General features: G+C 49.5%; 1 protein-coding gene across 2 annotated transcripts in view; it reads left to right on the top strand.

The window, feature by feature from the left end:
- Positions 1 to 20722, top strand: part of Sik3 (Salt-inducible kinase 3) — a 105753-nt gene that overhangs the window by 821 nt on the left and 84210 nt on the right. The gene's annotated exons all lie outside the window — the stretch shown is intronic.

A 20722-nucleotide genomic window follows, 5' to 3' on the forward strand; every position in this document is an offset into this window, starting at 1 on the left:
TCCTTGACCTCGCCAGTGCTATTTCTTAATTTTCGACGGCGTTGGTGGGCTCGGCGTGAGATTCCGCAGACCTACGCTGCACTCACGGGGCGTCTGCAGCCTTTGATCATTCCGTGGCTTTGCATATGACGAGTAGGGCCGTGCCGTGTGACGAAGAGCGACGTCGCATTGTACGACTGTTTTTGTTTTCCGAAGCTGCTTCCTCCGTGTTCGTGCATGTGCCGGTCGGCACGCTTTCGATGCGATTGTCTCATTTCTAGCGCGAGCATCGTGGGATAACCGTGTTTCGCGGGGACTTGCAGGGGACGTGCTCAGGTTTCGCTGCCGACTCGCGTTCGCGCTGCGCTGCTGTGGTCGTACCCTCGTGTTTGCGACATGGGCAGCGACTTCGCAGCGACCTTCCCGAGGCCCTGCGACAGTAGTGTTGAAGCGTGAGCGTGTATGCACAACGAATGGTCGGATTTCGGCTTCGTGGGCGGCTTCGTGCAGTGCGATAGCGAACGCGCTCACCGGCGTGCGTGCCGCTGCTTGCTACCTGTCGGCGTGTCGCAACGCACCGCTACTGCAGGCCTTCACGGGCACTCGGTCTCTCCCTTGCAAACGGCGTCACTCTTACGAGGCGCGTTACTCAACACAACCGGCTCCTCGCGTGCGCGCGTGTGTGTGTGTGCAGTCCTCGAGCGCCGCTGAGGATAAGCCTGCCCTGCCGCCTTCGTTATCGCGCGCGGTGAAGAAAAACAGCCTCACATTTGTAGTGTTCTCTCGCATACAGTGCAGGCAGGGTGCGCTCGCGGTTTGCGGCTCGTCGCAGAAGCCGTGCGCTTGCGATATTACCCTGGGCTGGAGTGCGTACCGCCTCTCGGTCGAGCATATGCCGTCCATCAATAAGCGTGGTCTGTTTGAGAGATTTTCCTCGGCATGTCCGAGGGTGTGTGTTGCAAGCCGGTGCCTGCGTGTCACCAGTGATCGTTCATTTGGAAGGCTTCCTCAGTTTCCTGATTAATGGCTTGTCTTATTTTTTCTTTTCCTCTCCAAATGGGGCTGTCTTTTCGGGCTGTCTTTCTTCATGAGGCTTTTCGCACGACGACTAACTATTGTGGTGACCATGAACTGTGCGCGGGTATCTGTGCGATAACCGCTGTTCTCTTCAGATGTTTTGGTGGCGTCGTTGCAACACTGTCGGGAAGGCGGCTGTAGATTATCGCCCTCCTCAACGTTTATTTGTCAAGCGATATTTATCAGCATGTGACGGGGGAAAAACTGCAATCTTTGCGGAAGAAGACGCCAACGCGGATGCCCTTGTCTCGCATGTTTTTAATGACGCCTCTTCGTCAGAGAGATAGTATTTTCGTTCTGCGAGAAGTATTTTGCTGCCTAACATGCTTGCTGTTCGTATTGGTGCATTTATTTGTTTCTTAGAGACCATCGCATGCCACCGAGGTTCCATGGTTTAAAAACTGGGATGAACGTTTCAGTGAGATCATAAGGAAAAAAGTATGGCGGCCAAACGAAGGCGGGGTGAGCCACAGCAGATAGACGCGTATCGTCCGACGTTTTGAAAGCACGTATGCATGTCCTGATTACATTGTTTGTCCAGGGTAAATGATTTATTGCACGCGTGACCGAAGGTGGTTCTAGGATGAGCACTTCCGCTTTCCCATAGCCGTGGGGCTGGACTACAAAAGAAGTTTAATCGGACGGCGTAAATAGCTGTCAAGGGAATTAGAAAAAAAGAAAAAAAGGCAGTTGATCATCCGCAGTAATGAGTCAGCTTCTCCTCAAGTCTCCACATTCGCACATGCCCGGAAATTCTGGACGGGCGCAATTTGTCAACAAAAATTTTTATGAACGTTTTTTTTTTTTGGCGCAGATCATAAGATTGCACCATAACAATCAATATATCCGCAGACCCCTCCTTGTGACCCTTGTACTTTTTCTGCTATGTACTGCCAAAAACGCAACCAGTTGATTTTCTACAGCAGTCTTAACTACTCGATGCAAGCGCAGGACGTATACTTTAAAAGCAACATTTTGCTACGGACCGCAAGGTTCGACTATACTCATCAACATATTTTCTACAGCAGTCTTAACTACTCGATGCAAGCGCAGGACGTATACTTTAAAAGCAACATTTTGCTACGGACCGCAAGGTTCGACTATACTCATCAACATATTTATAACAGTATGTTACAATATTCGACAGTTGCCTCATAATTAAAAGTGTTCCTAGTGCCCCTAAAAGCCCTTAGGTCACTCTTTTTTATTTACTGAGGATAATCTATACACAGGTGCTTGCGGCTTAGTAGGGATGAAAAACCACTGTGCCCTTTCGAAAGCTCTCTTCCGCTCGGTATTGAAGGCCATAGTCGTATCTCCCTCATTTAGTTTTCAAAATTAACGCGAGAATGCCGCCCGGGGACAAGACCTTTTGGTTGGAAAAAAAACCTGACCTTGTGTTAGCGCCCGAACTCTCCACTCCCTTCCAGCACAAAGCGGCCAATGCCCCCAAGACGAGGCCCTCCAACGAATGACATCGACCTACTATCGCATTTGGCTGGCAGGTGCAAGGAAATTGACCTCGACGTCACGAGAATAGGTCGATGCCGTCGGATGGAAGGCCTCCTTTGAGGGCCATTTTTTTTTTGTTCTTGAGCTGTATCCGACTGCTAGACACCTAACACACAGTGACAAACAAAAATTATGCTATTTGCGTGTACATTATATGAGGAAAACGAAGCGAAGACGTTTAATTATATGGATCTAAAGAAAAAGGAATCTGGATAGTTGCAGATGTATCTTGAGCGTGGAAAAATGCTTTAAATAAGAAGAGCTCGCTCGAAACGGAATACTTCTGGTCCTGAAAAACTGGCAAACGGATGCTTTCAGCTACAGTGTACGTAATTGCAGAGGGAATATTAACTCCTTGATGGCTCTTAAAAGAGCTCACTTCGTTCCTGGCAAAAACCACTGCCAGCCTTGTCGAGGCTATTTGGGGTGGTTAGCAGGATTTTCGATGAACTGAACCCTTGGAACAGTTTCGTAGTTACCATTGGGTGCAACAGACGGCGTTACGGGTTCTGGCGAATGCCTGTGGCCATCAAACTTAAGGCTGCTCGTAAAGGAACTGTGCAATGTGAGCCAAGAAATGGCTGAAAGACGACGTGATCCCGGCACTCCGTTTGTGCAGTTGCATGCTTGGAGCACCATCACGCAGCTGGAAAGTTGGCCTGACGTGCGGACAGTTTGCTTTTTGTGATTCTGGCATAAATATGATCAATTCGCGGATTTTCCTCGTAGTTTTAGGGTGTTTAATTGATGAACATTGCAGTTATTTTTTGACATTGTATTCTCACAAAGGGGTGCGATGTTCATAATGTGGCCACTAAAGCTCGGTCTACAACGGTTACGGAGTCCGTATCATGTTTTGTGACCTTTGACAGGCATAGCTTGTAGCTTAGAGCCCTAAAACTGAAGGACCATTTTGGCACTTTTTTTGGTCGGAACCGTTGGCCGCTAAGGGGTTAAGGCATTCCGCAGAGGATGAGAAGAGAGCCGCCGGGGTGACTCAGTGGTTATGGCGCTCGGCTGCTGACTCGAAAGACGTGAGTTCGATCCCGGCCGCAGTGGTCTAATTTCGATGCAGTCGAAATTCTAGAGAGGCCCGTGTACTGTGCGATGTCGGTGCACGTTAAAGAACACCAGGTGGTCGAAATTTCCGGAGCCCTTCACTACGGCGTCCCTCATAGCCTGGACTGCTTTGGGACGTTAAACCCCCTAAACCAGAGGATTAGAAGAACAGTTTTCTACACTTCCAGAAGCCTCGAAGCGTCTGTAGTGGCGCCACACATGCCTTTAGATTACGACCTGACGACTTCTGGCAAACCTGCAGAAATGTATGGCGGATATTTGATGCGATGGCCACCATATCTCTTCGTTGTGGACGAAAGCAACCTCTGGATTGGCAAACGGGCAGGCTGAACGGTTGCGGTCGTATCCACAAGCCCGATTGCTACTGTATAAGCCGTCGTCAGGCGGGTTCGCACTTAAGACGTGGCACATTTATTCAAGAACCGACGTTCGCGGTCCCTGCATCATAAAGCCGCCCTTAACGCCTCTTTCAGAGTGTATTTGCTGTGACTCTAATTAGTTCTTGGTGGAAATTGCCCTGCTTTAATGGGCTTTGTGCGCTGCCCGGAATGTAGGTGCGCTTTATTCTTCGTTGAAGTAGGGGGAAATGAAACTCCATCCTAACAGGGAGCGAAGAAAGATTGTAGGAAGGAAGGAAGGAAGGAAGGAAGGAAAGAAAGAAAGAAAGAAAGAAAGAAAGAAAGAAAGAAAGAAAGAAAGAAAGAAAGAAAGAAAGAAAGGAAGAAAGAAAGAAAGAAAGAAAGAAGGGGCTTTCATTGATTTCATTTGATGGGCACATTCCGAGTCGCGCGTTGTTCGCATATACCGCGCACTGAAGCAAAAGCCAGTCCATAGATTTCGCGTTATGAAATAAAAGTTGGGACAAAAATGCGACAGAGACGTGGACCGCGCGAGATCCGATAAGGCAGGAAAAAAAAAAAAAAAAATCAGGGGGTGGGGGGCACTTTGTTGACCTAAAGTGCGGTGAGGCGAAAGCGTTTAGCTCGGTGTTGCTGCTTGTGTCACTTATGTGTGGTTAAGATGTTAATTAAGTACACAATTGTTTGTGAATCTTAAATGCTGGAGGCACTCGAGGGCGTTTGGGAGGCATCCGTCTGGTTCGACGCCTTTCTGCAAACACTCCCCAGCGTCAGGAGGACTACGTATAAGTTGACAGAAAGTAGCGTAGCCATTAACACGCTCGGCTGCGGAGCGAAAGGATGGTAGTTCGAATCCCATCGTGCACAATGATTTTTTTTTCTCGTCTTACTAGACAAGCGTAACACCTCTGCTGACAACATTCGGTCGACAACGATGAGGCACTAAAGGCTTTCGCCTTTAAAAAAAAAAAAAAAAGAAGTGCCATTTGCACGGTTCGCCTGCGGGGAAAGAATCGCTGGCGGACGTTGATATTTGGTCATGGCGCGCCGTGAATTTATTAAGCGCTGCGAAGATCTCGAGATCCTGACCTATTCCAGTGTGAGAGCGTCGCAGTTGTCTTTTTCCCCGTGCCACTGAGTGCCGCCAATTACTCTGGGATTGCTGGGAGGGCAGAAGAAAAAAGAGGCGGAAAAAGGAATACAAGCCCGGGTGCAGGCTGCGCAATGTAAAATGCCCCTCTGTGTTAGCGACCTTGCCGGGCGGGATCAGTGGCCTTGCGGTAGCCAGCCGCGGGGATGACGAACGACTCGGCTTCCCCGTGGTGGACACGTGGCGCGACGGCGGGGTCACTACCGTCTCGGTCGGCTCCCGACAGCTTTTGGCGCGCGCTGCGCGGCCGTTACTGCAGCAACGACGTTATCGCCGCCGCGCCATTTCTCCGCCACTCTCTGTGGAGAGCGCGCGGGTGCCACGGATGTATAATTGCTCTTTGGAATACGGGGAAGAGACGCAACGAGCCTGTTCGGCTGAGAGAGAGAGAGAGTCATAACTTCGATGAAGGAAGAGTGGAAGGGCGGACAGAGGCAGCGCCATCTATAGAGATGTGTCCCCTGCTACTCCACTCTAGGGAAAAAGAGGAAGGAAAGGTAACGGTAGAATGTTAATGATGATGATGATGAATTTTATGGCACAAAGCAACTTTACCCGAAGAGCGCTATGACACAAGGTGTTTTGCTGTACTCAAGATGGGGTCAAAGACCCATTTTCCAAGCTTTTCACCCTGATAATTCGAGCACCTGACCAACTGTAATGTTTGAGTTCGTGTCCTCCGCCCCCGCGTTGTCAATTTTTTTTATTTACTGATTTCTATACCCATTCGTTGCGCACAGTCGCGTGTACGCAGAAGACGCCATTAATGATACAGGAGTGCGTTCAGTGTAGTGAACGTAAGGTTGAAAGCGAGTGATCGACCATCCGAGCGCTTTTCAGCGTGGCGCATAGATGCCCGGGAAGCAATGAAAACAAACAAGCAAGAAAAATATGAGGCTGGTTGGATCAGATAAAAAGATATGCAGTCACTTTTTTTTTTACTTCCAATTGCATGAGGCGATTTCGCATTTATATGCTTAAAACAAAAACACAAATGTAATCAACACGCAGTTGATTGAGGCTCGCTACTAAGTTTTTCACTGAAATTACTTCATTATGCGCCTGACCGCGTGCCGCTTATTTGAACCCGAGTTAAATTTACATTGCTTCTTTCGACGTATTTAGAAGCCATTAGAGCACACTGGGCCCGGAAGATTTCTGCTGTTTTCTGTTTTTCCCATTATGCGGTGATCACCGCCTCTAGAGAAGCGATTAAGAGACAACGTGTCGGAATGGTCGTTTTTAACTTCAACCCGCTGTCTCTCTGTCCAACGCAGAGGAAGAAATGGAGAAGGTGGGTGCACTTTTTGGACGACCTAAAGCCGAACGCGGGATTGAGTGAAAGAGAGCATGGGTTGGCGGTACACGTGTTTACCTGAGCACTAATGTCGCGAGAAGCGGAGAGACCAGCACTTTCCAATGCCCTTCCGTGCTTGGCACGCACGCTTTGCGCTCTACCGCCCGCTGAGGAGCACAATTAAGTGCGCTCGCGAGCACTCACACCCATAGCGTATTATATCGCTGCCGTAAACAGGGTTGCGCAAGTGTGCAGGAACGCGCGTCGATCGGGGGGGCGCCCTGCGTAATAACGGGCCGCCGGTGCCCGACCGAGCTGTTTGTTCGGCGCCGCTGAACCCCTCCCGTTAACCAGAAGCCCGGAGGCTTTCGTAACGCGTCCCGCTCCGCTGAAAACCGCGCCGGTGCAAAGCGGCCGCGGCGGCTGCGCCACGCGCTCGTGTGCGCCGACTCCACGGCCGGCTCCTAAAGCGCCGCTGCGCGTTCAGCGCCCGCACCAGTGAAGAGCGCCACGTTGTCGCAGTGGTCCCGCGCTTCATTCGCGCGCTTGTGGTCGCGACGAGTGGGTCCGTCCTTCGGTGGCGGGGGCCGGGCGCTTAATAATAATAATAATAATAATAATAATAATAATAATAATAATAATAATAATAATAATAATAATAATAATAATAAGGCTTTATAGCGGGTTTCCGTATTGCCTTTTCAGTTAAAGGTCTGTCGAAGTCAGAAATGGCATGGACTATGCCCCCGCAAAATCGGCGAAATCACATGGTCACTAACCCATAACCTACCAGCAACACATAACAAATACGGATATACAGCGGGCATGAACAAAAAGCAATTACATTGTCATTTTGTGTATCTATTATCTATGTATTTTGCTTCTTCTTGCATCGTATACGATTTTCATTGTTCTAGAAAGGGTTTCTTTTAGTTGATTGCTGGTTACATTATTTGAAAGTGCCATTGTTCTAATCGGTCACGTTTATTGTCATGTTCTCGTCTTTAATATTGTTTAGTAGTCAGATTTCCACTGCTCTCATTATGCTGCTGCCACGTAAACGGTCTCTTGGGCCTCGTCAATCTTTTTGTCTAGCTTGTAGCTCAAGAGACCATCCAGTTCTTTATGGAAAATAAAGATGTATTGTAACCAGCGGAAAAAAAAAACTTAATTCAAAGATTGCCTTTTAAGAAAAGAAAGTATCAGGAAAAAGTGTTAAGCATAAATTTGGTCACAAGAAATTAACAAATGCAGAAATCAAAAACTGGAGTGTAAGAGGACAACACAGTCATTGACTGCATGAAATAATAACGATAATAATTGCATGACTAATAATAATGGTGAAAATAATAATATTAAACATTGTGTGCAATCGGGCGAGGTGGCTCAGTGATTAAGGCGTTCGGCTACTGAGCCCAAGTACTTGGGATCCAATCCCGGCTGCGGTGGCCGCATTTTGATAGGCGAAATGCAAAAGAAGCCCGTGCGCTGATCGATATCAGTGTGCTCGCTGAGAAGCTCCAGTTGATTTAAATTAATCTCAGCCCTCCCCTATGGACTCCCTCATCGCCCATGTGTCGCTTCGGGACGTCAAACCACACATGCACCACTACTCACTAACTAATCTCTGTGCAGCAGAACAGGAAGCCAGCTGCGGTTATTGGGCTCTCCGTGGGTTGCGTTTTTGCTTCAGGCATGCGATTGTTAATTACAGGCTTCAAAATCCGTTGCGGTTCACTTTGTGATTGGGAATGTCAACTCGAGCCAAAATTTTGTTTTGAGAGAGTTTTGTGAATCGTTAGGAAAGAAAGACGAAAATTTTTTACCTCGAACGAATTTTTCGCTTACCTGAAATTCAATTATGAACTCAGCTATATGGCTCACCGGTTATCAGCTCAAAGATAATACCTGGTCCTGTCCTGCAAATGAGTGGTTTGACGGCAGTAGTTATACGCGCCTCATGGCGGAACGGTGGTGCTGAAACCTGTAGGCCAACGAAGCGCTCGGAATGAAATTGCGTGCTAATTTAGGGCTATAGAAAATCTATAGCGAGCTATAGAAATTAAGGAAAAGATTGGAGAAACGACAAGGAAGGAACAGAATGAGTCAGGGAACGAACGCGCGTTAACGAAATTCTTCATCAAGAAGAACAAGAAGTGATCATCGGCATGGAATGTAATTCGGGGAATAGTAACCGATGGTCCGAATTATCGTAGGAGAATGGATTTTGAGAGAAGGTGAACGCGGCCGGAGACGACAAAGAGCCTGGCGGCTATGTGAGACTAGTATATTGGCGAAGATAATATACTAGTCTTGCGAAAGAGGGGATTAACGGGAGATAATTGGGCGAGGCATTTACCCTGCATTGGAGCTATACATTCGGCGAAGAACCAATATGACTGCTTGAAGGTCTGAGAAGTTATTAAAAGGGCAGTGCGCGTTTTACCTTTTAAAGCAAAAATTTTGGCAGCAGATACTGATTATTGCAAACCAGTGTGTGACCTCGGATTGATAATTTGCCGTGTTGTTAGTGGTAGTTGTAACTCGTTACAGTTCGACTTTTGCTCTGCTGGTCATGCCAGCGGGCCCTTGACCCCAGTCGATGCTTGACAGACTGGTGGGGTTGTGCGCTGCGGTGGTTCGTCTAAAGGTTATATAAATCATGCGTTTAGTGTTCGCTGACAGGGCTCGCCCGAGCCGTGCCTGCATAAGAACAACGTTTCAACTTGTTGTTCAGATGCAGTTACGTAACTCGAACAGCCCGAGGCTGTACCCGCACCGCTCTCTTCGCAGCTTGGTTTGTGTCCAAGATTATTATGCGTGCGGGCGACAGCCGAAGCGCGGTATGACGTACGGGTACCTGGAAGGTGTCTGTTTACGTCGAGATTTTTAAGCGCCGTCGAATTGATTGTGGTATGAGCTTACGGAAGGATCGAAATGGCGCTCGCAGTGTCTCGTTGGTTAGAGTCCTCGGCTCCTGATCTCGAGGACGCTGGTTCAGACCTGGTCTCGGCGACACCGTTTTGATGGAGGCGAAAAGCAAATGGCGCCCGTGTGCTGTGCGATGTCACTGCACGTATACGTTAAAGGTCCCCATGTGGTAAAAATTATTCCGGAGCCCTTCACTACGGCGCCTGTTTTCTGTTCCTTCTTTCACTCCCTCCTTTATTCTTTCTTCACTGCGCCGTGCGGGCGTCCACCGAGAAGTGACAGTTACTGCGCCCGTTCGTTTACTGAGAACCAACTTTCCACTGACCTCATTTCACGGTCACAAATGTGCGCTGACGAGGAGCAGGTTTTCACGCCGTTCAAGTCGACTGTTTTCAACGCTGTTGATTAAATGTTCTCAAGCTGCGTTGAAACGAGGCCTATTCAGTTGCTCAGAAAATGCTATTGTCTGCGTTACAGCGAGCTATAAGAATGATATGTAAGAAATATTCCTTGTGACTGTTATACGTAGACTTGATTTGCTTGGAGAGTGGTACTGCGGTAGTCCATGATTTGCGTTTTTTTCTATTAGGCCTAGCACGGTATGCTCGCTTCTGCTCACTGATCTTTATCTGAAGCCTGCTTGAGCTTAAAAACCGAGCCTCGAACCGAGACCGGAGTGAAAAACCGAAGTTCTCGCCGACCTAATTTACATTTGTCCTAACCTAGCTAAATGATCGACCATTTTTTTCTTTTTTTTTTACGCTTTTTCATCATGCGACTTCGAAGGGAAGAAAGTTCCACGAGGAATGCTGGACTCTTCTTCGTAAAGCTCAGGCCGATGCCCGGTTCACACTGGCATTTCTCGCTGGAAGCAGAGGCGTCTCTGCGCTCGCCCTCGATTCTGCGGGGCTCGCAGGAGCGGCTGGCTGTTTCGAGTCGGGAGAGAGAGACAGCAGGTGGCCCGCTTACGCGTCCCGCCGATGTCAGCGGCTATGACGTCTTTCGCGTGACCTCCGCGCTCGTGCCGTAGGGGTTGCACGGCCCCTCCCGAACGATACCGCCGACCGACTGCCGCAGCTGCTACTCTTGCGTCGCTTCCCGGGTAACGACGCGGATGTATATATGCGGCAGCCCTCAGAGCGGGTGGTGTCTGTCCTGGCGCATCCTGCTAGCACACTTTATCATTGTTCAGCGCGCTTCCAAGCTCCAGGTGCAGTATTTCAGTGGATGCAGGCGATGAGAGGAGGGAGCTCATGAGGGGAGGAAAGGCTCATGGACACCTGAACAGTGCTGTGAGGGAAAGTGTCAAGGGACGAGGACTGAAAAGAAGCGAAGAGAGAGAGGGAGGGAGAGAAGCGTGCTGTATGTGACGTAGAGGCAGCCGTGTCATTGAAGCTGTGTTGGGGCAAAAACTGCCTCTAACCTGCTTGCCCGAGAGTATGTTGGCGCTTACCGAGATGTCTGTTGGATATCTCCGCGACATCAGGATTTATCAGGTGTCGGCATTATCCTGACCCCTAAGGGTCGGAGCGAATGCTTTACGCTATGTATTTGCACCGCGGGAAGGGCCAGAACCGTCGTGCTGCAGGTGCGGGTTAGTTGATAATTCATATTTAATCCTGAGGCGCCAAACACATACAACACAAGGACTGCTCTCACTCAGCCATTGTGTTGCGTCAGTCCCTGTGTCGTTGCCTGTGCTTGGCGCTGTAGAAGGCTCAGAAGCAAGTTTGGTTCATTGTTGCTTATAACCATGGAGCTTCAGTGAATTCTTCCTGTTCTCTGTATGGATCAATGTCAGGGCAGTAACGTACGAATTGTAGGAGCCCTAGAGTCAACGGATATGATCCATATAGTCCCCGTCTTGTCTCTCGCCCTCTTTTCCTTTCATGCGCTGTTATCTTTGTCTCTCATAACGTATCACCAACTGGCACCAACCCGTCTTTTTTTTTATTGCGGTTTAATGTCCCAAAGCGGCTCAGGCTGTGAGGGACGCCGTAGTGAAGGGCTCCGGAAATTTCGACCACCTGCGATTGTTTAACGTGCACTGACATCGCGTAGTACACGGGCCTCTAGAATTTCGCCTCCATTGAAATTCGACCGCCGCGGCCTGGTTCGAACCCGCGTCTTTCGTGTCAGCAGCCGAGCACCATAACCACTGAGCCACTGCGGCGGCTCAGTAGATGCCCCAATGATTCGATCTGTGTAGCGTCGGTCATTCGATGCACGCAGCAACGTCATGTGTATCGCCAGCTCAGAGACAGTGCAGCACTTGCAGTGCCTATGGCAAACTAGTTAACGTCCTTGCCAGATGTCATATACGCATCAGCCCTCCACCTTCCCCGTTATTATCATTGCTGCTTGAAGTTTCGTTTTGTTCTTAGCTTTCGGACATTGACGAACTGAAACGAATGTCTCGGAGCGTGTAAAAATTTTCGAATATTTGCAGCGCCTACACAGCAAAAAGGAGAATATAAGGTCTCCACGTGTCATTGTGTAGTTATTATCGAGATAAAACTACGCCCTCGGCCGTTCGTGTCGTTGAAAGAACCGCCTCTGCACGCCAGGGGGCGTTGACTGTGCAGTCAGCGCGTTAGCATGCGGACGCTGGCGTGGGAGCAACTGTCACGGTTGCCTGTGCGATGAACAAAACATCGCGGCTGCGTTAAAGGAATGAATCGACCAGGAAGCTCGGATAGGCAGCTTCTGAAAGAAAATTGCTCAAACATGCAAAGCAAACACAGGAGATGAGGCGCACCTGTCGACGGCTGTCCTTTCTGCCTCGTATGCAGTGTTTGTGTTTAATGTTTGCACAGTTTTTCCGTGAAGTAAGATCGGATAAGTCCGCACTTGCAGAGTTAAAATTCATCGCTTTCATGCTAAAAGGAGCGTTGATCTCAAAGCGCGGCGCCCACCGGCGCACTGCACAATAGAACTTTGCAGATGTCCAGGGATGGATACGGGGCTAGTAGCTTTAACACCTTGCTCTCGTATTTTGCCGCAGCTAGAGACTCTAGCCGCGACGGGTCTGTGTAGGCCGCCCCGAGGTCTTTAAAGACTGAAGGTCGAGCCTGCAGCTCGTTCGATCGCAGCGCCATCCAACGAACAAGACTAAAAGCAAATACGATAAGAACCAAACACCTATTTTTTTTAGAGCATTCGTAGGTGTACGTAAACAACCTTGCTTATTGTAGCATTTTTTGAGACATGTTTGTTTTTCGGTCAGGTCTTAAGAATGCATCAAATTTTGTGCCGGCTGACCAAACAAAAAAAGAAGTTGAAAGTTGGTTTTTGAGGAAAGGAAATGGCGTAGTAATTGTTTCGCATCTCGGTGGACACACGAACCGCTCCGTAAAGGAAGGGAGGAATATGAGAGTGAAAGAAGAAACATGACGCAGTGGAAAGCTCCGAGCAATTTCGACCACCTGGGGATTTTTAACGGGCACAGCACGGAGGAAGCTGTGAGCAGTTTTCTTGTGTAAGAAGTGGAAATGAATTTTGAACCTCACAACTATATCTTGGCTAATAACTGTCTTGTTAGCCGAGCTATAGACGCTGGCTGATCGTAATCGTCGATGAGACGACAGCGAAACCGCGATAACCGAAGGCAAAACGTGCCCAACGACCGGGTACCTGACTTAAGTTCATTTCATTTCGTTTTACATTTAAATCGCCATAATTGGGCTTTACATGAGGGCTGGGGGAGAGACACGACTACATCAACAGAAGTCCAAAGAAGTACGCATCATAGGCATTGGGACGCGCGCCGCGGGGGGCCGAGTGGCCATGACGTTCCTTTGCTGAGCCCAAGGTCGCGGGCTCGTATCCCGAAATTCAAGAACGCCCACGTGCTGTGCGGTGTCAGTGCACGTTAAAGAGACGGTCGAAATTAATCCGGCGCCCTCCACTGCTGTGTCTCATAGCCCATGTACAGCTTCATGCGTTAAGCAACGTACCATACCATACCGTACCATACCTTCATCATCATCATCAGTCTGACTACTCTCACTGCAAGGCAAAGGCCTCTCCCATGTCTCTCCATTTAACCCTGTCCTTTGCCAGTTGCGGCCACTGCATCCCCGCTAACTTCTTAATCTCACCCGCCCACCTAATTTTCTGCCGCCCCCTGCTACGCTTGCCTTCTCTTGGAATCCACTCCGTTACCCTCAGTGACCAGCGGTTATCTTGCCTCCGTATTGCATGCCCTGCCCAAATCCATTTCTCCATACCATACCATACCATACCATACCATACCATACCATACCATACCATACCATACCATACCATACCATACCATACCATACCATACCATACCATACCATACAGTCGTAAGCGTTGAGCTCTGCGGCGAAATTATGCGTATAAGACGCAATGTGCTCGATGGGAGAATGCGAAATCTCGCCTGTGTGCCTCGGAAGCCGCAGCCTTTAGTCAATGAGTCAGTCAGTCTACAGACTTTATTCAAAGAGCAACATCCGTGGAGGCGTCGGCAGCGGCGGGTACTTTTGCGGTTCCGGGAAATGCGGAGCTCGTCGTCGTCGTCGTGGGTGTACACCTCGGGCGGCCGCTCTCCGATCAGAGACCTTGATCTCGTCGGGAATGCACGCGCGAGCCTCATTTTACGGCCACCTCCCGCTTTCTGCTGGTCTCCACGTCGTCGCTCCCTTGGACATCTTATTTCCAGCGACGTGGCCGGGAAGGACGTATCTGCGTGCACCGGGCGGTGATTTACGAGTTACGCAGCGATTGCGATTGTTTACACGTCTAAGCGAGCGTGCCGTGTTGGTAGAGAGACTGCGGAAAGAGCGCGATTTCTGAGGTGTGGCTTCCTGGAAGGCGTTTACTCGGCAGCGCGTCTTATTTTCGGAGTGATTTACTGAGAAAGGCAGATCGCGTAGCCTGAGCGCACTCCCGTTACACGGGCACTTTCAAATGAGTTCAGCTTTTTCCAACTGACGCTGAACTGAATCGCAATCGGCTTCCTTTACTCGGCACGTTTCATGAAGCTCAGTTCAAACTCTGGATCACGTAATCCGGCCACGTGCGGGCAACTTATGAATATAAAGCTGAAATTTGTCACTTTCAATCATAAATAGTAATTCTACACCTTATATCTTGGAATTGCAATATATGTGGTGATTTCCTGCTTTGCGCACGCTGCAGCCGAACATTACGCCGAGCCAAGACAATCAAGTACAGGCATAGGATGACAGGCGTATGTCTGACTTCATCGCCTAGGAGTTGTTTTCCTGATGCCGCTTTGCTGGTTTGCGTCTTCGCACTCATTAGATTAGTAAAAGTTGTACGTTGGTAATAATACTAGCCGGGGCAACAAACTTTCGCGTGATTTAAGTATATATGAGAGTGGCAAATGTCGCCGACTCGGCCGATGCGGCAGGTCCAATATAGACCGCCATCTTGTCAGCTGACCCGCTGAACTGCGGCCGCCGAACTCAGTCGAACTGAACTGCCGTCAACGGCAGTTGACGCTCCCGTGTAACACCACTAACTGCCGTTCAGTTCAACTGAACTGCCGCTGAGAATAAGACATAGGAGCTACAAAACGCTCAATTGTTTTGTGATTCCTGTGTCAGCGTGAAGTGTATACACACTCCAGCACGTCTGCTTGATCTCGTATCTGTCGAACTTCCAGGAGCCTCGAGGTACCCGTAGATGAACTTAGAATGCAGATGTCGGCGTCCTCTGGCTTTCCATGTTGAGTTTTCTACTTAAACCTCCTCACTCGAGCGAAGAGCCAGGTGTTGGCTGATACAGTCGTCTCCACTCTCTGGCACCTGTTTCGTCTGGCGGTAAAGACGAGCCGTAAGTCGGCCAGACGCGCTTTTGACCTTGGAAAAGCACAAAAGGCGCGTGATGCATCTGCTCATTGTCTTCTCGCAAACTTGTCAAACTGGGCCGCGCGCGTAATCAATGCTGCGCGCCGTCTGAAAAATTGCGTTACGAAAAGCCGCGACCCTGCTGCGCTCGGTAATTGTGAAAGGAGCGCGACCCGCCGAGACTCGCGCGCCATCCGTCTTCCCGTGAATGCGCTTTTGTGAGCGCCTTGTCGAGTTTCGATGCGCTCACATTTTACTCACGCGGTAGCGCGGATCTCCTTTTTGTAATGTGAAGACGGCTGACGTAAAGCGAGGTGACAGCTGTGACGTCGTTATCGTTTCTCTTTTGTCACCTTGCAGGTAATCTTTTTCTTTTTTTATGCGTGGTCGCAGTTTTGATTACCGTTTTTCGCTTTATCGTTCGATCATTGCCCATTTTTTTCGCGGTTTCTTTTCATTTGTTTTATCTCTAGACCGTGTCCGGGCACCTCGCTTCCAGTTCTTTCCGACTCGTTTTAACTTCCGTGTTGGTCGAGACGTTAATTGGTGTAATAACTTATGTCTTAGTTGTAGCCTTGTGGCAGTGTTGTTCGTGCTGGAAGATTTTAGTCGAGCCTTGTGGACCGTTTCTTTTAGGCGGCCTCTAAACGAACACCCGTTTTCTTTGTTTGGAAGCTTCACCTGTCCTCTTAGCACCCTCAGCGTGCTGGAGGCTGCGCGGATGGAGCCGGTGCAATGCGCGCAAGGGTGGCACGTGATACGTATACTCTCTGATGCCGGGCAGTCACACAACACAACATTGCGCCCTTCGCGGTCTCTACGTCAGAACGAGTTTTCCTTTTGTCGTGTCCGGTCGCTGTGTTGAATGCAGCGAAAGACGCACACGGTACTTTAAGACTTCGTTTATTTAAAGCCGATGAGGGTGCGACCAGCGTCGACCGAGGCAGGAGCCGAACTGGCCGCCCGAAGAAAGGAGGGAGCGGAGAAGCGTCCACGGCAGGGAGTGGCTTCCCAGAACAGGAGGAGGGTGCGGGGGCGCACCGTGGGGGGGCATCCGGCGACAGCGTGCGACGAGGGGCAAGCGGTCGTTAGGAGGAGGATTGAGTGGTCGTTAGGAGGAGGACGCGGGGGCGCACACACACAAAAGCAATAAGGGGACACAACACCTTTCTTTTTTTTTTTTGTGCGGCAAGGACGCCTCTCATTCTTGGCACATTATTTCTGGGACGCCCTCTGATGAGACAGTGTGTCCTGCTAATGAGGTGAAGGAATGGTGAGGGTTCATAAAACAGCGGACGGCAAAATCGCGGAGGTGAGTTCTGGTCGGTTAGAGAAATGTCGTCTTCAGCTGCTGCGCTTTCGAGATTACGCTTCCTCTACACCTCTACGTTCGCACACATGGCACTGTTCACCTGATGATGCTTTGCGCCCGCTCTTGTCTCGAAAAGGCTTGGTCTCAGCCTGCCGACTGTGTTACTGTGTTACTTCGTCACCGCCATCCATGACGTTGGCGGTGTGTCAGTTGGATTGCACTCACTTATCATTCTCGTTCTCTCCTTATCGTTCTTCGTCACTTGTCGCACTCCTTCACAGCGCTGAGAGTTGCTTCTGACGCGTGACCATTATGTAGTGATGAAGGAGGGGGAAAGAAATAAGATCGCGGCCGGCACTCTTCTCTGCTAGACGTCTTACACAATGCCGATGGGCTTCGGCCTGAAAAAGCGGTCGCAAATGTTCTCCTCATTAGCAGTCGGTCTCCAGCCGCCGTTTGGATGGTTACACGAGGAAGCTCTGCTCCCGTTGCTTTGTTACGTGCGAATGCGAGGAGCGCCTCCGGCGCTACCTAGCGAGTTTTTTTTTCTTCTTTTTTTACTGAACGGAGCCAGCAGTAGGTGCGAGCGTTAAGTTGTCTGTTCATGACGCAGGCCCGAGTAATTTGTGCTGTCCTGTTCCTTTTGTGTAGCGCCTGTATTTTCCACGCTGCTGTGGCCGGTGGCTCACCGGTGTAGCGGAGACACGAGTCAGGAGCAGCGGGAGGACATCTTGCGTTTTGTGCTCATCTCGTAATGAGCAAAGGAACAAAAAATAATAATAATAAACTGTCGCATCGAAAAGAAGCCCTGAATTCTCACTTTTCGCGTGCTTCGAACTTATTCGAACTCGCTTATTTCGAACTTCCAGTTTATTGGAGCTGATGTCTTGGTACCGTCCACATCGAGAGGATTAGAAAGGTTCCCCTTTTTCGAGTTCGAATTGTCGTGAGTTGACTATTTTTTCTTGCTTTGATTATTTCTGCCACACTTCAGCTGCTTTACTCGATAGTCGAGGGGCTGAACGCGAACATAGTTAAAGGCTGTAGAATACAGTTTACGGCTCTCTGTAGCAATGAGTCTCGGTTTCGCATGACGGAGGAGGGGCGTCGGGCATTAATTGCGTGAGCGTCCTGACGTACGGTGGCGACCAGGTTGAGTGCCTCTGACGTCACGGTCCTGGACGCGACGCGGAGCATGGGATTTCGTCCCTTGCAACCGCGCGAGCGGTGCTATACGTGTAAGCTGGCCAACGCGTCACATCGTCACTCCCTTTCTTTCCTTTCGCTTGTTTTTTTCGGTCTTTGTGCCGTCTATGCACTGCTTTTCGAAGTTCATTCTGTTCTGAAGAAAGGGTCCTGTTTGGTTAAAAAAAATTATGCATTTCATGCTGTTGCTGTGTCGGCCTTTCTCACGAAAACCTGTCCGGCAGATTCGATACCCTGAAGAGAGAGAGAGAGAGAGAGTGTGTGTGTGTGTGTGTGTGTGTGTGTGTGTGTGTGTGTGTGTGTGTGTGTGTGTGTGTGTGTGTGTGTGTGTGTGTGTGTGTGTGTGTGTGGGTGTGTGGGTGGGTGGGTGGGTGTGGGTGTGTTACAAAATTACACGATGCGCACAAAAAAAATCTGGAAGAGGCAAAAAGCTACGCTAAAATGCAGCAGCAACTTGACATAGTTCGTAAACGCGCGTTTCTTCACACGTCTTGGACCCCAGACTGTCCAGAGGCGATATAGGATGTGCGAAGCTTCAACCCCTTTGGCTCTCTCCTCAAGTTTCCCGCGTTTCTCGAGAACCGAAGCGGCGATCGCTCGCAACACTGCCCCGAAACTTTGTCAATCCCACATCGCCGATACGCGCTCGCGTAGAAACTGCGCCATTAATGGGAACACTCAGATGTGCCGCACCTGCGCATGTTTTGCGTCAAGCGCAGCGCATCCTCGGCGTGGGTGTGCGTCCTTGCTTCGTTTCAGACGCAGACTCGGCGTACCGGCGTCAAGCTCGAGACCTTGGTCCTGTTTTGCTGCAGACGCGTGCGGCTTAAATTCCGCGAGTTCTTCGGCGTAGGTGCGCTCTCGGAGAAGCGCTATAGCGCTGTTGTATTCCCCAGAATATATATGGTTAAGATGTGTGCCCCGAGCGAACGAATGATCGGAAAAGCTTGAGGTGCATTGAGGACGCAGGCGTGTACTTACACTCCGGAGTTCAGTTCATTGGGACCGTGTCTGTTGAAGAGAACGAATTTTACTCCATGGCATTCGAACGGTAATGCCTGCGGCATGGTGGCAATGTTGCGAACAGAGAAACGAGAGGTGTTTGTTGGCAGACCGGCGTGAAGTCAGGTGGAAAGATAGGAGACAGAAATCTCTTCGGCGCAGGGCAGAGAGGTAAACGGGAAGTATTGCAAGAGGCCCCAAGAGGTAGTAGCGTGTGTGATATCCGAATAGAGCCTCCTCCGGTTTGTGAGGAAATCAAGCGCACCAGTACCACACGTTCGACTCCTGCAAGATAACCTTATGCGTAAATGTATACAGGTAATTTGCGTAGAGTCGTTATCGAGTGAAACGTCTTCGCCGCTGAAGTGTGTCTCTGGCTGTTTGGTGTTTAGCTAGTGCAGACATGTACGCCTATAGCCTTGGGCAGTGTGGCTGCCCTGAACCGAGAGCGAGAAAGAGGAAGCGAATAAACAGTGGAGCCCTGTTTCAGGGTGAAAATTATAGTTTACACTTCCGCTAGCCTGAAAGGATGTGAACGAAGGCTTGATGGTGGTGACGAATGCAGTCAGTGCCACATTGCAGTTTTGGTTTCAGTAATGATCCAGGGAAAATAAAAGAGAAACATTCGCTTTTCAGAGAATAGTGATTCGATTCTGGAATTTACGATCGCGCTGACGCGCTCGGTCGGTTGTGGGCGACAGCAAAGAGACACGTCGCGCGCACGTTGAAAGCCTCGCCGTGGCGGTGTCAATGACTCCTGGCTTTGGCGTTTGGGCGTTGAACGGCGACGGTTCCCTGGAACCCGGTGTAGGTTGCTCGGCGTAAGGTCTTCTCGCATCCTTTAGCGGGGACACACGAGAATCAGCCGAGAACGCGTTGAGTAGCGGTAGCTCGTAAATCACTGAGCTAATTAACCGCAGTCATTACGCATGCGCACTACTCCTGATGTGGCCCAGGCTGATGCGTCTCTCTAAAGACATCTCCACAACGTCCGGTTACATCTCACAAGTTGCCTCACAGCTTCCTATACAGCGGCTTTGGATCGTAAGCATCACAATATCTGACTAGCAAGGCGACACACACACAGAGGAGGTCGTAAGCAATTTGCTGGCGCTCAAGTTTTAGCGTAAAACCGCAGAGTAATGCGGTTGACTACAGCTAAAGGATTCGAACTGCCGTCTAGAGCGTTCGAATGAGCAGCCCTAACAAAGTTCACAACATTGCTTGTTTAATTGCCTTCATTTAACGATGAATACACCTAGTTCTAATGTCAGTTATTTTGAAGTTCTCTTTGCCGCTAGATGGCGCTGCGTAACCGGAAGTTGTTTTGCTGTTTCTTTTCTTTGAAGGAACGGAATCACATGCCGGGCTGCCCCTGCCTGGCTGCCATGATTGATTCTTTTTGTGTATGTTCTAGGAGTTTCTAGCAGTTTTCGGGTTTTGTTGGCCAGAGAGGGAACGACATCAGCGTGCACAGTTGTGAAGACGGTCGCCTCACGCTCGTGACATCTGCGGCATACTATAGCCACATAAAGTTACTCGTTTCCCCGTTAAGTATAGTTTCGCAGATGACGTTCCGAGCGAGTCACTGCTGTGGCGTTTACAAAGGTCGGCCCGTAAAAAACAGAAGGGACAAGGAATTGTTTACTAACGCATATTAGTCCACCCCTTCAGTATCCTGCATGATACTTCAAAAGTGCAGAAAAAGTCTGTTGCACTCACTCGTTTAGTTTAAGTTCAAGTTTAATCAATACACATAGCGCATACAACGCGAATGCAAGCTAAATAATGCAAGACTGATGGTACTCACAATGTAAGAATTCACCGTGAATGTTAGAAATACAGTTGAACCTGGTTGTAACTAAGTTCATGGGGCCCGGCGATTACTTCATTATAGCCCGTGTTGACCGAGCTTCCAAGGGGAATCATCATTTCTTCGTTATATCCAATATTTCGTTATAAACCGTTTCGTTATAACGA

The sequence above is a fragment of the Amblyomma mixtum genome, chromosome 6 (genome assembly GCF_055824585.1).
Source record: "Amblyomma mixtum isolate Tamu chromosome 6, ASM5582458v1, whole genome shotgun sequence".
Taxonomy (NCBI): domain Eukaryota; kingdom Metazoa; phylum Arthropoda; class Arachnida; order Ixodida; family Ixodidae; genus Amblyomma; species Amblyomma mixtum.